This window comes from Microcebus murinus, chromosome 7 (genome assembly GCF_040939455.1).
Source record: "Microcebus murinus isolate Inina chromosome 7, M.murinus_Inina_mat1.0, whole genome shotgun sequence".
In the NCBI taxonomy this organism is placed as follows: Eukaryota; Metazoa; Chordata; class Mammalia; order Primates; family Cheirogaleidae; genus Microcebus; species Microcebus murinus.
The window spans coordinates 80942382-80961326 of NC_134110.1; positions in this window are offsets into that span (position 1 = coordinate 80942382).

The window sequence follows — 18945 nt, forward strand, 5'->3', positions numbered from 1 at the left end:
TGCCAAGTTTTTGAGAGTTTTTAATCATGAAGGGATGCTGGATTTTATTAAATACTTCTTCTGTACCTATTGAAATGATCGTATGCTTTTTGTTCTTAATTTTATATATGTGGTGAGTATGCTGAACCATCCTTGCATCCCTGGGATAAAACTCACTTGATTGTGGTGAATTATGCTTTCAATGGGCTGTTAGATTTAGTTTTCTAGTGTTTTGTTAAGGACTTTTTTATCCATGTTCATCAAAGATACGGATCGTTAGTATTCGTTTTTTGTTGCAATCTTTCCTGGCTTTGGTATCAGGGTAAAACTGGCTTCCTAGGGAGGATTCTCCTTTGTCTTTCAGAGCAGTTTCATTGGGATTGGTACCAGTTCTTCTTTATACATCTGGTAGAATTTGGCTATGAATCTATATGGTCCTGAGCTTTTTTTCTTGAAAGATTTGTTATCACTGATTCAATATTGTGACTCATTATTATTCTATTCAGAAGCCCTATTTCTCCCTGGTTCAATCTCAGGAATTTGTACATTTTTAGGAATTCAGCCATTTCCTCTAGATTTTCTAGTTTACCAACATAAAGTTTTCATAATAGTCTCTGATGATCCTTTTTTATTTGTGTAATATAAGTTGTAATGTCCCCTTTTTCATTTCTGATTGTGTTTGTTTGGACCTTCTCTCTTCTTGGTTAGTCTAGTTTTTGAAGAACCAGCTTTTCATTTTGTTGATGCTTTGTATTGTTTTCTGGGCTCTATTCCATTTGGTTCTGCTCTGATATTTTTTATTTCTTTACTTCTGCTAACTCTGGCTTTCATTTGTTCTTGTTTATCTTGTTTCTTGAGGTGTGAAGTTAGGTTGTTGATTTGTAACCTTTCTACTTTTTTGATGTTGGCATTTAATGTTATGGACTTCCCTTTTAGCACTACTTTTACTGTATCCCACAGGTTTTGGTATATTGTGTTTTCATTTTTATTCATTTCAAAAAGTATTTTAATCTCCATCTTTGTTTCTTAATAAATGCAGGAAAATGTTGTTTAATTTCCATGTATTTGTTGTATAGTTTCTGAGGTCCCTCTTTGTATTGATTTCTAGCTTTATTCCTTTTTGCTCTGGGAAGTTACTTGATATGATTTTGATTTTTTTTTAAATGTATTAAGACTTGCTTTGTGGCCTGAAATGTGGTCTACCTTGGAGACTATTCCATGTGCTGATGAAAAGAATGTATATTCTGTAGTTTTTGGGTGGAATGTTCTGTAAATATCTGTTGAGTCTATTTTTTTTAAAGTCCAATTTAAGTCCAATGCTTCTGTGTTGGTTTTCTGTCTTGAAGATCTGTCTAGTGCTGTGAGTGAGGTATTAAAGTCCCCTGCTATTATTACATTGCTGTCTTTCTCTTTCTTTAGGATTATTAATATTTGTTTTGTAAATATAGGTGCTCCAATATTGAGTGCAATTATATTTATGATCATTATATTCTCTTGCTAAATTGATCCTTTTATCATCTATAATGACATTTTTTTTCTGTTTTTGATTTAAAATCTCATATAAATATAACTACTCCTACTACTTTTTGTTTCTGTTTTTATGAAATATCTTTTTCGCCTCTTTACTTTTGGTCTATATGAGTCTTTATGGGTAAGATGAGTTTCTTTTAAGCAGAATATAGTGGATCTTTTATTATCAATTCTGCCAATCTATAGGTTTTAAGTAAAACATTTAATCCATTTATGTTCAAAGTTAATAGTGATCTATGAGGTTTTCTTGTCATATTGTTAGTTAATTTCTAGTTGTTTATAATTTCTTTTATTTCTGTTTTTTTGTTTTGTTTTCTGAACTTCTATCAGGTTGCCATTTAATTTATTTTTCTTTCTCCTTTGTGTGATTGTTTTATAAGACCTATATGTTTTATATTTTTGTGTGTTTTCATGATGGTGAATATTTGACCTTTTGTTTTCATGTTTAAGATTTTGAGTATTTTCTATAGGGCCTGTCTAGTGGTGACAAGTTCTATTACCATTTGCTTGTCTGAGAAACACTTTATTTCTCCTTTGTTTGTGAAGCTTATTTTAACAGAATAAAAAATTCTTGGATGGCATGTTTTTTCTTTCGGAATTTTGAAAATTCCATCCCAGTCTCTTCTGCTTTGTAAAGTTTCTGCTGAGAGGTCTGCTGTTCATCTGATGGGATTTCCTTTATGGGTGAGTAGATATTTTTGTCTTGTTAATTTTAAAATTCTATTGCTTTGACTTCATTTATTGTTATTATAAAATGCTATGGTGAAGTCCTTTTTGCAATGTATTTACCTGGGGATTGTTTGGCATTTTGCATCTGAATATCTTTCTTGCTAGTCTTGTAAAGTTTTCATTGATTATTTTCTTAAGTAGGTTTAATAAATATTTTGATCTCTCTTTCTCCTCAGAAATACTAAAAATTTATAAGTTTTGTTGCTTTATGTAGTCCCAGATGTCTTGAAGGCTTTGCTTCTTCTTTTTTATTCTTTTTTTTTTCATTATTTTTGTTTGCTGGATTATTTCAAAAGGGCTGTCTCCAAGTTCTTTGTTTATTCTGTTTAATCTAGCCTATTCTTGAAGCTTTTGAATATGTTTTGTATTTCCTTCAATGAATTTTTTAGCTCTAGAATTGCTCTTTGGTTCTTTTTTAATGAGAGCTATCTCCTTGGTAAATTTCTTATTTATATCCACAATTGATTTTCAGATTTATTTTGTTTTGGTTTTCAGATTCCTCTTCCATATCATTGAGTTTCTTTAGAATCGATATTTGGAATTTTTACCTGGCATTGTAAGGAATTCTTTTTGATTGGATATATTGATGGACAATTGTTGTGGTCCTTTGCAGTGCTTTATTTACTTGCTTTTTCATGTTTCCTGTGTCCTTCTATTGATATATGTGCATGGGATGTAGCAGTCACTTGTTCTGATTTTTTGAAATTGCTTTCAAAGGGAATAACTTTTTCCAGAAGATGTACATATGTTTTTGGTTGAGTAGGATACTTTGGCTTTTATTTTGGTGCCTGCAGTAGTGTGATATTTTTATGATTTCTTAGGCAGTACATAGGGTTAGTGATATCTATTATTTTCTTGGTGGCATAGGGAACAGCTATGCATTGAGGCTGTGGTGAAGTTTTGACAGGGACTCAATTAGCAGCCAGTCTTGAGCCTCTGTGGTAGAAGCAATGGGCTGAGTGTGCCTGATTTTAGGTACCAGAGAAGCTTATACTGGAAGCAGTATTGTGTACTGGGGGCAAATTCTTGGGCTTTCAAGTGGCTTGTTCAAGAGCTAGTAGTTGGAGCAGAGCACAAGGTGTAAGAGTGGTTTCATAGACTCCTGAGCAGCTGATGTGATGTGGGGGATGTCAGTAGAGGTGGTGGAGCCACTCACTAGAGCCCAGGTGGTCCATGTTGTTATTACTGGTAGCTACAGTAATGGATTGGGCTGGCTAGACCCCAGTCCCACAGCTACCTGTAACAGGGTGGTGGGTATTGTCCTAAGTGTATTTAGAAGAGCTTGATTTCCCCTTTCCTTTCCCAGCTAAATGGCAGCTGCAGTCACATCACCTTGAACTCAGCCAGAGAATACAGTGTGGCCCAATGTTCAACTCTTCAAATTGATGTTGTGTATGGGTTTGCAATAAAAGAGGACAGAACTCCTTTTGCACAAGCAGCATGAACAGGAAACTCTAAGAAGTGTAGTCTGCTTGCATCTCAGTCTCACAGAAGCCCACAGGAGGGTAGTAGGAATTATCCTAGGTCTACTTAGGAGAGCTTGGACTCTTCTATACCTCCTTAGTTGGGTAATCGCTGCAGCTTTTTCAGCCCAAACTCAGCCCAAGGGTGTGGCACTACCCAACTTTAAAGTCCCAACTGGCACCTTGGGTCTATGAAAAGTGAGGATGGAGCAGGCCTCTTCCATTCAAGCACTGTGAACAAGATGCATTCCACTTGTGTCTCTTCCCACTGCAGCTTATAGCAGGGTGGTAGGAATTATCCTAAGAGTAGATAGGAGAGCTTGGGTTCCCCTGTCCCTCCTCAGCTGGGTGGAAGCTGAAGCTGTGTCAGTCTGAACCTAAGGATGGGGTACTGCCCAGCTTTAAACTCCTATAACTGGTAGCTTGGTCCGGTGACCAGAGAGTGGGGCCCCTTTTAGGCAAACAGCATATGCAAGATGCTGGGGCAGTGCCTCCCACTGACAACTTGATTCCACAACAGCCCATGGCAAGGTGATGAAAATTGTTTCAAGTGTGTGTAGAAGAGCTTGGATTTCCCTGTCCCTCCTTAGCTGGGTGACAACTATAGCTAATCAGCCTGAATTCAACTGAAGGGTAAGGCACTGCCTAACTTCAAACTCCCAAAATGGCACACTAGGCCTGTGACCAGAGTGTGAGAAGCTCTTCCCCAGCAGGCTGTCCTGGCAGGAAACTGGGAGTGCAACTCTTTCAAGACTCAGTCCCATAGAAGCTGGCCTCAGAATGGTTGGCAATGCCCCGGATGCATGTTGGAAAGCCTGGTTTCCCTGTTCTGCTCCAGCCAGGTGGGGACTTCAGCTGTGACAAGCTCAAATTCAACAGAAAGAAAGGGCACAGACCAATATCAAACTGTCAAAATGGCACTTGGGCCTATTACTGCCTTCATAGAGTGAGTTAGGGAGGATTCCCTCCATCTTGATGTTATGAAATAGTTTCTGTAGGATACATACAAGTTCTTCTTTGGAGGTTTGGTAGAATTTGGCTGTGAATACATCTAGTCTGTTTTTGTTTTGTTTTTTTTTTTAATTGAGAGATTTTTTTTATTACTGCTTCAATCTTGGTGCCTATTATTGGTATGTTCAGGGTTGCTATTTCTTCCTGATTTGAGCTTGAGGGGTTAGGTTTTCTAATAATGTATCCAACTCTTCTAGATTTCAAATTTGTTTGCATAGTGATTTTCATAGTAGTCACAGATAGTATTTTGTATTTCTGCAGTATCAGTTGTAATGTCTTCTTTTTCATTTCTGATTAAGGTTATTTGAATTCTTTCTCTTCTATTTCTGGTTCATCAGGTTACTAGTCTATCGATTTTGTTCATCTTTTCAAAGAAACAACTTTTTGTCTCATTGATCCTTTGTATTGTTTTTTGTTTTTGTTTTTGTTTTATTTTCATTTTGTTTAGTTCTCCAAGCTTTGTGATTTCTTTTGTTCTGTTGACTTTTGGGTTTGGTTTGTTCTTTTTCTACTTTTGAGATGTGGCATTATGTTGTTAATTTGTGACCTTTCTATCTTTTTGATGCAAGCATCAAAGGCTATGTATTTTCCCAGTAGGACTGCTTTCTCTATATCCCATAGATTTTGAAAGTTTGAGTCCCCTTTGTCATTCAGTTTGAGGAATCTTTATATATATTAACACTAATAACGGTCAAGCAGAGAGTCAAATGAAGGACTCAATAACATTCATAATAACTACAAAAATTACCTAGGAATATACTTAACAATGTAGGTTAAAGACCTCAAAAAGTAAAACTACAAAACATTCATGAAAGAAACCACAGATGACACAAACAAATGGAAAAAAATCACCTCTCATGGATAGGTAGAATCAACATTGTTAAAATGTCCATAGTGTCCAAAGTGGTTTACAGATTCAGAGCAATTCCCATCAAAATACCAGCATCATATAATCTAGAAAAAATAATCCTAAGCTTCATCTGGAACAACAACAATAACAAAAAAGAGCCTGAATAGCCAAAGCAATCTTAAGTAAAATGAACAAATCTGGGGGCATCACATTGCCTCACTTCAAATTAGGCTATAGTAACCAAAAAAGCATGGTAACAGTAAAAGTAGAGACATAGAAAAATGAAACAGAATAGAGAACCCAGAAATAAAACCATCCACCTACAACAGCCAGATCTTTGACAAAGCAGACAACAACATACACTGGGGAAAGGTAACCCTATTCAATAAATGATCCTGGGAAAATTGGCTAGCCCCATGCAGAAGAATGAAACAGGACCTCTATCTTACTTCATATATAAAAATTAACTCAAGATGAATTGAATACTTAAATGTAAGGCATGAAACCATAAAAATTGGTAGAAGAAAATGTAGGAAGAACTCTTTTAGACATTGGTCAAGGCAAAGAATTTCTTACTAAGACCTCAAAGGCAAATACAGAAACAACAAAAATAAATAAATAGGATTTAATTAAATTTAAATGCTTCTGCACAGCAAAGGAAATCAACAGAATGAATAGACAATCTACAGAATGGGAAAAAATATTTGCAAACTGTAGCTCTGACAAGGAACTGATATCCAGAATATACAAAAAGCTCAACCAAACCAGCAAGAAAAAACAAGCAGCCCCATCAAAAAGTGGGCAAAAGACATGAACAGAAGATTTTGAAAGAAGATAGACAAATGGCCAATAAGCATATAAAAAAATGCTCAATATTACTAATCATCAGGGAAATGCAAATTAAAAGCACATCGTACCACCTTGACCCTGTCAGAATTGGCATTATTAAAAAGTCAAAAAGCAACAGATGTATGGGTGCAAAGAGAAAGGAAGACTTATACGTTGTTGATGGGACTGCACATTAGTGCCATCAGTATGGACAATAGTATGGAGATTTCTCAAAGAAATAAATGTATATCTACCATTCAAACCAGAAATTTCCCTGCTGGGTATCTACCCAAAGGAAATGAAGTCATTTTATCAGAAAGACACCTGCACTTAAATGTTTACCACAGTACAATTCACAATTCCAAAGATTTGGAATCCCTAAGTGCCCATTAATATATGAGTAGGGGTTAGGGCAGTAGGATTGGTGTGAGAAGTTTATCTTTAAAAAATAGAAATTATACCATGCATCTTCTCAGACCACCATGGAATAAAATTAGAAATCGACTGCAACAGAAACACGTATCTCTACACAAAGTCATAGAAACTAAACAACCTACTGCTAAACATTAGTTGGGTCAAGGAGGAAGTTAAGGTGAAAATCAAAAGATTCTTTGAACTAAATGATAAAGGGGACACAAGTTATCAAAATCTGTAGGATACAGCAAAAGTAGTCATGAGAGGAAAGTTCATAGCCATAAATTCCTGTATCCAAAAGATAAAAAGATCACAAATCAATAATCTAATGAATCATCTCAAGGAACTAGAAAAAGGATGAGCAAACCAATCTGAAATCCAGCAGAAGAAAAGAAATAACCAAGATCAGAGCAGAACTCAATGAGATTTATAACAAAAAAACTATACATAAGATTAATGAAACAAATCATTGGTTCTTTAAAAAGATAAACAAAATTGACAGGCCTTTCACTAGATTAACCGGAAGCAGAAAAAAGGTACTCTCAATACTACAAAAATCTCTTTGCACATAAACTTGACTTAAACCTAAGTCATGAAACCAAAAGAATTTTAGAAGAAAATGTTGAAAGAACTCTTATAGGCATTGGCCTAGGCAATGAATTTATGAAGACCTCAAAAGCAATCACAGCAACAACAAAAATAAATATGATCAGATCAAATTAAAAAGCTCTGCACAGCCAAGGAAATAATCTTTAGAGTGAATAGACAACCCATAGAACAGAAGAAAATATTTGCAAGCTGTACATCTAATAAAGGGCTGAAAACTAGAATCTATAAGAACTCAATTAAAACAACAGGAAAAAAATCAAACAACCCTATTAAAAAGTGGGCAAAAGACATGAACAGAAACCTTTCAAATGAAGATAGACTAATGCACAACAAACATATGATAAAATACTCAACATCTCTAATCATCAGGGAAATGCAAATCAAAACCACAATGACATATCACTTAACTCCAGGGAGAATGGCTTTTATCAAAAAGACACAAAGCAACAAATGTTGGTGTGGATGCAGAGAGATAGTAACACTCATACACTGCTGGTGGGATTGCAAAGTAGTACAACCTCTATGGAAAGCAGTATAGAGATACCTCAAAGAACTAAAAGTAGAACTACCATTTGATCCAGCAATCCTATCACTGGGTATTTACCCAAAGGGAAAAAGGACATTCTATAAGAAAGACACCTGTACTTGAATGTTTATAGCAACACAATTCACACTTGCAAAGGTGTCGAAACAACCCAATGCCCATTAATTCATGAGTGGATTAAAAAAATGTGATATATGTATATATGTTGTACTACTCAGCCATAAAAAAAAAAAAAAATGGTGAACTAATTCCTCTTGTATTATCCTGGATGGAGTTGGAGACCATTTTTCTAAGTGAAGTATTACAAGAATGGAAAAACAAATACCACATGTATTGACCATTAAATTGGAACTCATTGATCACCACTCATGTTCACATATGGAAATAGCATTCATCAGAAATCAAGCAGGTAGGAAGGGGGAGGAGAGGACAGGTAAATTCATACCTAACGGGTAAAAGAGGCACTATCTGTGGGATGGGCACACTTATAACTTCAACTCAAATGTTACAAAAGCAATTTATGTATCCAAAAGGTTTGTACCCAACAATATCCTGAAATAAAAGTATATAAATAAATAGACAAACAAACAAACAAAAAAACTTTCCTATTGGGTACAATGAAGACTTTTCTGGTGAGCATTATACAAGATATTCTTAAAACAAAAGCACTTGTACCCCCTTAATTAATATTTTAAAAGAATGCCAAAAAAAAAAAAAAGAAATTGGTACTTCTTAAATGAGAGCAAACTCTAAAGTGAATTTTATCAAAATTTTGTTATCAAAATTTCACTTTGTATCTAGAAGGAATGAAGATATGCGTCAATAAAAATACGAACTACAATTAAAATAAGCTACTTGAGAAAAAATTAATGAGATTATCCTCGATATTGGCAGCTATTACATGAAACATTTATTAATAAAATACATCTATCTAAAAAGACAAAGCTGTTCAAAATACAGGATTTCAAAACCAATCCTCAATAGCATAAACATTTAGTATTTCACAACTATCTGAAAGAACTCTATGATTAAATGAAGTTTGCATACATATTTTAGGAAATATAGAAATTCATACTTATTTGTATGCAAACATTAAATCCAAAGTTATACTAGCTATTAAAAGAGCAGACAGTATTGAACTAGACCTACTGAGCCAAACCAAAGGTTAAGCAAAATATACATTAGTAAAATTATTTAGATAAACTTTTGCTTGATAATATTTTTCTTCTTTGTACTGTAATATGATTTCTTATATGCCAGTAAATTCTAATTCTCTCAATTTCTGATATTAGCATGTTATCTGTGTTACTTCACACATGGAAAACATATTGAGCAATGTCTACTGATCTACTTTTTTTTCTACAACTTAATTATTTTTATTTTGAAATGATCTTTGTGTCATTGTAACAATATTTTTACCTGGCATCTTTTAGTCTATCTCTTTATTTTCTACCTGCAAACACCCTTTGGCTTTAGGTTTTGAAAGTACAAGATTGTTCTTTAATTTATGGTGTGTTGATTATTTCCAATTTTTGAAACTTCAGTTTTCCAGAAAAACTTATACTTTTTTCTCCTAGATGTGTTATGTTTGTAATTTGCAAATATATAGTGAATCCTATCTAAGTATAACACAGTAAATTAGATTTGACAGAATCAGTTTTGCAGGGGCTTGGAGTGAAAGCAGAATATAGACCATTTAGATATTTCTTTAAGTAATTAGCAAACAACTGTAAAATATGGGTTCCTGGAAGATATCTGACTTATGACTTACAGCAATAGCAATCACTAGGCAATAAATATTGTGTTTTGTGTAATGACCCTTGATTGAGCAACTTTAGGCAGAGATGGAATATTGCCATATTTACAAACACACATGTACACATAAAGCCTAAAACACACTCGATGAGTATCCCTGAGTGAATGGAAGAATGAATGTTTTAACTAATTCAATATGAGTCCATGGTTAATGGCCATATACCCTCCATTAAAGGTTTCTCTTCTAAAAACTTAGAACTATCTCTGACCCATGTAAATTTCTGCCTTACTTGTTTGAAATCAGTTTCCATCTTCTCTTTTATTTGTGAATTTGACTGTGAGTGTTTGTAGTGGAAGGAGGAATGTTAGATTAGTCAAGATGTTTTAAAAAAGCACTTTATTTGTTAGTCCCTTGTAATAACTAGGAAAGATGAACATGAAATTTAGCTTTCCTTTATCAATATTTATTTAAATTTTATATTAAATTTATTTCAAACTTAATACTAATTAGAAAACTAGTTCAAAATTAACATTTTACCATAATTGCTTTATCTCTCTCCTCATCCTGCCAGATACCTTGTTTTCCTGAACTGTTTGAGAGTTAGTTGCATATATGATGACCCTTTACCCCCAAATACATCAATGTGTATGTATAAAAACTATGATATTCTCTTATAGAACTACATTATAATTATTAAAATCCAAGAAATTAACCTTGATATAATATTATTGTATGTCACATACTTTTTATTAAAATGTTACTATTTTGAAAGAAAGAAAGAAAGAAGAAGAAGGAGGAGGAGGAGGAGGAAGGAAGGAAGGAAGGAAGGAAGGAAGGAAGGAAGGAAGGAAGGAAGGAAGGAAGGAAGGAAGGAAGGAAGGAAGGAAGGAAGGAAGGAAGGAAGGAAGGAAGGAAGGAAGGAAGGAAGGAAGGAAGGAAGGAAGGAAGGAAGGAAAAGAAAGAAAAAGAACGAAAAGAAAGACTTTTTCCTGGGCCATGCTCCTATCCAGGGTTAGTCAATGAATTTAGTTGTCATGTCTCTTTAATCTTCCCTAATCTGAATGAGTTTCTCAGTTTTTCTGTGAATTTGTGTTTTTTATCTTTTATGGCCTTGATATTTTGAAGAATACAGGGTATTTGTTCTCTAGAATGTCCCTCAATTTGGGTTTGTCTAATGTTTTCTCATTATTAGTTTCAGGTCATGCAATTTTGGCAGAAAAACCACAAAAGTGTTATTGGGTCCTTTTCAGTGAACCATACAAGAAGCACATGGCAGTCATCAATAGTTATTGAGCAAGACTCCATAAAGGGCTCTGCAAAATATGACTTTCTCCTTGTATCCCAAACACATGTTTATTCATTTTTACTTAAGAAAGATAGTTACAGAGCCCTAACTAGATGCCAGGCTACGTGTATGTAACAAATTGTAAAAGTTCCAGAATAGATGGGCAAATATTAGTATCATTGAGGAAACCCCCACTGAAATTGTGAAACTTTAACAGGACCCTGAATTTTGAAAGAATAAGTAGGATGATGGAGGCCATTCCAAAGGAGAGCTAGGAGGGTGGAATTTATTACCTTTTAGTTGGTTAACTAAGCCTGACCCATCTGAAATCTTATGAAGTGGCTGTGGTTCATGTGAAATCAATTTTTTTCCATCATCTACACTATAAACCACAATTAATAAAACTGTTCTCAGCAGGAATTAATTTTCAGAAATACAGGATATCTTTTGATGTTTGTGATGGTGCGCACTAGAGAATCTACTTTTTATTGGCCCATCTATCCAAAATAGACCAGAGTTTTAGTGTTTTATTTTGTTTCCATATCCTTAAATATGATTGACTATATTTAATTGCTGTGCATTATTGTTAGTGTCGTGATTTATCTGTTTCTTAATCAGTTGAAGCTTATCACCTCTGAATTATATAAATGAGCTTATCTGTTCCTTCTTATTTCTGATGCAAGACACCATTCTGTTCTAAAGCAGTCCTTATGTAAATTGAAACACATGTGAAATGCAAGTAACTACTTTAACATTCCATTAATTTAAGTATTATAGGACTTGAGAGTATAGATCTGGATAAGAAGCATATTGTATGTTTAAAATCTGGTAATACTGTTCACAGAGAATGTTTCTTTTTTTTTTGAGAATGTCTTTTTTTATGGTATAATTATCTCTCATTAGTTCTGAAGCTAGAAATAAAAGAGCAACACAATCCTGCAATTAGGATACAATTTTACCTGAAATCTTGGAAGTTCAAAGTCAGAGCACTGCAACTTATGACTTATAACTAGCAGAATGGTTCTATTCCATATGCATTTGATTAATCTATAGCACACTATTCTATTTCTTAATAGATATGTGAGCTGCAACTGATATGCATAGTTCAGTAAAACTAAGGTTAAACTTAAAAGAAGAAAAAAATTTACTGTCTTCTAAAGCATAAGTTACAAAATCACAAAGTTGGAAAGGTTTTGAGGTATTTAATTTCCTTTTCAGCCTCGAAAAGAGAGTGTAGGAAATAGAGCAAATATTAGATACATTTTATTAATCACATAGTCTAAGTCAATGCATTCCATATATAAGAATGTGAAATGTCAGATTCAATTAAATGACTGCTTGTAAAATATACCATTTCATTACATGAGCATATTTAAATCATAACACCATTAGATAAATGCACTAAACATTCAAATAAGCATGTGTAGGTACTTGACTGTTAAATTATTAAAATAGAGACATTGATTTCCGTGTGTGATGATGCAAACAGACTACGTCGTCTTAAACAGACTACGTCGTCTTGGGCTTTCGACTTATAACAGACTTTTAAAAAGTGGTTGTCCATAGCAATGAATAGTAAGATTTCTTCATGTATGTTCAACACTGCAGTTTTTGGGATTCCTCAGTTGGGAGAAGTTGAATCAGTAGTAGCACACATTCAAAAACAGCAAATGCTTCAATACTTAAGGAAATGAAAAATTAATTTTTAGCTCAAGACTAGGGATGCCTTGTGAAGGCCTTCAAATCTATTATTTTAAACGTATGCATTTACAACATATGCATTTTATAAAGAATTAACTGTTATAAACAACAGGACTAGGAAACATTTATTGAGTGTCTGCTGTCTGCTAGATAATGTAACAACCCTTTTACAAACAGCTCTAATCTTCCCCTAAATCCTGCATAGTTATCATTAGTATTCCTATTTTACAGGCGAAGACTCTTTCTCAGACAGGCTAAATAACTTGCTTGATGCTGTTTAACTAAGAATATGATTCAATATGGGTTTTAGATTAGATACATTGAATTTCATAGCCCATGTAAGTTATTCTAGTATCAAACACAGAGACAATCAGTCTTTAAGTGACATTGCATGGATATTTTCTTTGCACATCTGTGGCTTACATTTTATTGTGTTTATTCTATAAGATAATTTTATCATAAGTTAGATTCATCATTTTATTTCTATTTTAAAATATTTATTCTGATAATAAAATAAACCTGTACCCACTGAAGAAAAGACTTACACAAAATTAAAAAGAGAACAATAAATTTCCACAATCCTATTACCCAAATATAAACTTTGATAAAAATATTTTTTTCATATTTGCTGCCACTTTGTCAGTAGGTTATTTATTTATATTTAATATACAATTGCTTGTACACTAATTTAACAACTTAAATATTTATTAAATATCTGCTATGTAACACAGCCTAAGGATAAAAAGGTAAATCCAGTATAAAAATGTTTGATTTCTTATTGCATATACACACACAAATACATCTTTACATATTCTAGACATTGTGAAATATAAAACTTTATTCATTTTTACTTTATATAATGTCAATAAACGTTTTTTCAAGGTTAGCCATTATGAGATATAATATTGAACAGATGTTATAAAGTGACTTAGTGATATTTTTATGATATTTAAATTTTTTTTTAAATCTAGGTTCAAATTTCAACTTTGCCCCAATATGTATTCCCTTGAACTAGTGATCTATTAATAACTTTTTAAATCTGTCTTCAAATTTGAAATTAAAATAAAACTTGTATCAACAAGATTCTGTGAGAATTAATTTTTATACTTCACATGGTAACATTTTTTAATTTATACTTTCGTTATAATCTCATTTTCTTATATCAGTCCCTGATATGTTCCTATGTAATTCTTGAGAAGCATCTGCCACATTAGCATCAAGTCTAGTTATTTCATACTGACAATCTTCACGAACTTCTAGTAAAACATCAAAAAATAAGTAGTCTTATTTAGGACAAAGGCTTAGAACCTGTTTTGAAGCACCAGAGAAAGAAAAATAGAGCCTGAGCAGTCACTTAGAATCGCTACTGAGAACTGGTGAACACTCTCCTATGTGGTGTTGCTTATTGCTACAGCAATGCCCTTGAGGTATATTTCCCTGCAGAAACTGAAAGGGTATTCCACACACAGGGTCCCATCCTTCTGTTCACATTGACACACGCACAAACATACACACACACACACACACACACACACACACACACACACACACAGAGCTATTAATCTCCAGCACACATCTCTTTACTTAGAGAGTACCTTAAACTTCAGCTACACCCTGAGCCAGAATCAGTGTCCCCCAACACAATCCAAGCTGTATATTTTTACTCGAGTCACCAAACCAGTCCCTCCTCTTTCATGATGAGTTCTCTGAAGAGAATTTGGTGTTATTTCTTGTCCATGTAGCACAGTGTAGCTCATCTTAGACTATCATACTATCAAAGAATCAAAGATGGTTGTTTTTTGGGGTTCAGGGCAAGTATAAAGAGAACTGAAACATCATCTCCTTCCTATTTCTGGATGAAATTTTTCTCTCTTCCTCCTTACTCTCTACATTTTCTTTTCTCTCCTCCTACTCAAGGTACATAGTATACAATTCTTCATAAAGGTGGCTTTTAATGGACAGGATTCGAGATTGTTTTTAAGAAGTTGTTGCTTTTAATCTAGTTTTCCCTGAAGCAAGGAAAAAAAAATAGTCTGGTGCTTTGACTGAAGGGTTGGGATGGAGAACAGTAGAAAATCTTGAGATAAAATGCAAATTTAAATTTTGATAGATTATCCTTCTATACTGACTTTATAGGACCTCAGCCTTCTGATGAAATGTTTATCTAGTAAAAAGAAAAAAATCATATTTATATTATATATATTCTTTTATACAGATTATAAATTCTTTTATTAAGAAGTTGGTTTGTGGAAACGTATTAGTATAATCTGTGATGTGCTATTTTATAATAGTGTCTAGACTTCATAAAATAAAGTCTTTTTAATTCTCCTATATTTAGTTACCCAACTAAAAACATTTTGTGGCTGAATTTAATACTTAGCAATTATGCTGGCCAAGCAATATGCTCACAAGTATTTTTAAGCAGATAAGTCGGTGCCAATTTCATGCTGCAATTTTCAACCCTACTCTTCTTGATGTCACATAAAATGTAAGGGAATCTATTATGTAAACAGACTTTTTCAGGGCTCAAAATGAAAACTTTTGATTTACTTAAATCTTACTTGCCCAGAGTACTTTCTGAAATCAATCACTTCCATAAATCTTCATTAAATTAAAATGGTTTGGAGGTTAATGGGAATTGCATATTTTGTTTTTGTAATAATTCTCGTGTATTGAAATGTATGATATTCCAGGTAATGTGTTTAATGTTGTATATAGCTAGTCTCATTTAATTCTTACAAAATGTCGTGAAATAGAGAATAGCATTAGGCTCTTTTTGTGACTGAAAACTCTGAAGCTTAGAGAGGTTAAGAAATTTACCTAAGACCACTCAACTAACAAATGACAGAAAAAGAATATGAACCTACTTTTTAACCAGTTATGATGGATCTTGTTCAAAAATGGCTGCCCAAAATTTCTCACATCCCTGTATGCATATGCTGCTTTGCCTACAAAGAGGAGGAATCTATTTGCTCTCCCTTTGGATCCTGGCAGTCCTGTGATTTGTTTTGACCAATACTTGTAGAATACGTTAGAAGTGATATTTTGCCAGTTCTGACCTTAGACCTGATGAGTAGCCTACCAGCATATACTTATTTTTTTCTCTTGAACAACAGCTGCCATGTGAAGAATCCCAACTAACTACCTTGCTGGTGAGACACAAGTGGAGAGAAAGATGTGTGAAGAATGAGAGACTAAAAAGAGAGGTCCCACCAACATCTAGCCATTATAATCATCTTACCTGAGATATCAGATATATGAATTAAGCCACTGTAGGTTTTTCAGCTTTATTTAAGTTGCCTCATCCAAAACTATATACGGTAGAAGCCCAGATTGACGCTGTAGAATTGCAAATCTTGAGCAAATAAGACGAAAGGTAACCAAAACACCAATACAAATTGCAATCTCTTTGCTAATAAGTTATTTATTGCATTTATTATTTAATTAAAACCAAGTCTTTAATGTTTATTTAATTTAAGCAAATTATTGGTATGAGTGTTTCACAGATGGCACAAAAAATGACTAAGTGAATAAGGAACCCACTGAAGAGTAAAATCCTTTGTTTCTACTATATTTTCTGCTACTAAAGCTCCTTTCGTTAACATTCTTACTGTTTAAATACTCTTAGACACCATAGAAAAGTTTTCAAACAAAATCATTTTAACTAATATAATTGTTAAAAGCATCCTCTTGCATTTGACTCCATGTTCTTAATGAAGCTATCTCCACTTAGCTTGAAACTAAGTGGGGATAGCTTGAAACACTATGACCTATAATATGTTTTAGGTTACATATACTCCAATAATGTTATTTGTGAAAATATTAAAGATAATTAAAATATATCTAAAATCTGAGATGAAGTTAATCTATTTTATCAAACAGATAAAATATTTAATAGCACATATCAATATAAAATATGCAGATATGCTTTCATATTAATTAGGAAATCTATCAATCTCTATTATCAAATTTACATTTAAAAGTTCTTTCTATAACCAATTTATAATACATGCAAATTTTAATTCTATCTCATATATCACAGACATTTATAAATTCTTTCCAACAAGGGTGGTGTTTTTAATAATGTTTAAAACATCAAACATTTTAGATGGAAATAAATGTGTTAGTTTCCTTTCTTTAGCTGACATTACTTAAGAGAAAATATGAAAAACCTGAAGCACAGTTCAGGAATGCTAGGATTGTTAAATTATGATACACTATAAGATGAAATACTATCAAGTCTTTTAAAGCATTACTCTGATGTATTGCTCAATACATTGCTTAAAAAAATGCATTGTAAAATAATATGTAATCCATGTTGTTAAAAGAATAATATTAATTCTAATTAATTCTAATATTAATTATTCTAACTAAATGACTCACATTGACCAAACTGTTGGAGATAAAAAAGCAAAGCAATCTGATCAAAATACTTACATAAGGTATAATAATTCAAAGACAAAAGAAAAAACAAAATAATACAAAAGAGTGGTTCTTTTAAAAGATTTAATGGACAAATAATAATTTTATATATTATGAGTACAATGTGATGTTTTGATATATGTATACATTGTGGAATGATTAAATCAAGTTCATTAACCTATCCATCACTACACATATTTAACAATGTTTTTGGTGAGAACATTTAAAATCTACTAGTTTAGCATTTTGAAATATACATAATTAATTATCATCACCATGCTGTGCAATAGATCATTAAAACTTATTATTCCTGTCTAACTAAAACTCTGTACCCTTTAAACATTTCCCTTTTCCTCATACCCCTCACTCTCAGCCTCTCAGAACTACCATTCTACTCTATACTTGTATGAGCTTGTCTTTTTTTAGATTCTACATGTAAGTAATATTATAAAGTATTTGTCTTTCTTTGCCTGCCTTATTTCACTTAGCATAATGTCCTCCATGTTCATCCACATTGTTGCAAATGACAGAACCTCCTTCTGTTGCTAAGGCTGAATAGTATTCCTTTGTGTATATAGACCACATTTTCTTTATCCATTTGTCTGTTGACAGACACTTAGTTTGATTCCACATCTTGGCAATTTTTGAATAATGCTGCAGTGCACATGGGAGTGCAGATAACTCTTCAACATACTGATTTCAAATCCTTTGGATATATACCCAGAAATGGGATTGATGGATCATATAGTAATTCTATTTTTAGTTTTTGAAGAACCTCCATACTGTTTCCATAGCAGCTGTACTAATGTATATTTCTCTCAACAGTGTACAAGGCTTCCCTTTTCTCCACATTCTCACCAAAATTTATCATTCATCTTTTTGATAATAGACTTTCTCAGAATATATGAAATAATATCCCTTATCTCACACCATATATAAAATCAACTCAAAATAGAGAAAAGACTTACACAAAAGGGCAATCTAATTATTAACTTTTAGGATTTATATATTATAATTTAAATGCAAATTGCACTTAAGTTCAAAGTGAAATTTTCTAAAGAGTTCTATAGCATTGGTCAAATTCTAATATTATTTTAAAAGAACATAATGTGCAAGGAAAGAAGGTCTCTAAGAATTTTCACAATATGAAGATATTAGTTTTATTAAATATAATTTAAAAAATTGAATCTAAAAACAAAAAATAAATTAAGTGTTCAAAGTAAGTTAATTTATATTTGCGGGAAAAACAGCATCTATTTGTTGAAAATGCATATTAACATCAGTACTATGGACATTTACATCATTGTATTTGATAAGTATACTTGCATTTTTCTGTATATGATAATCAAATGATATTTATACAATGTTTTTTAATAGATGTTTGCTCATTTTAATGTTTGATTTAAAGATTTAGCTTATGGTATACATTTGAGTTTTTTCTAGTTTTTTTTATGTGTATGTTGCTATTGTTATATTGAAGCAAGCAAGTATGAAGAGGATATGTCACTTTGTAAAAAAGCTTAATATATACAAAAGAAAAAAGTACTTAAATTATTTTCATATATGATTCATTTCTTTGTTTTCCAATATTCATAAATAAGGTTTTAGTAAATGTCAACTATATGTTAAATATATTTCATTGTTATGTGGGTAAATTAGTAAACATAACAAATGTAAACTCTGAACAAAATATAAAGGCAATGCCAAAAAAATCCAAAGGCCTCTAAGTTAATTAAAAAGCTGTTTATATAATATTTCCATATAGTTAGTATATGGAAATAAAAACTAAAATTAACTATCAAGGAGAATAGTCATCCCATAAAA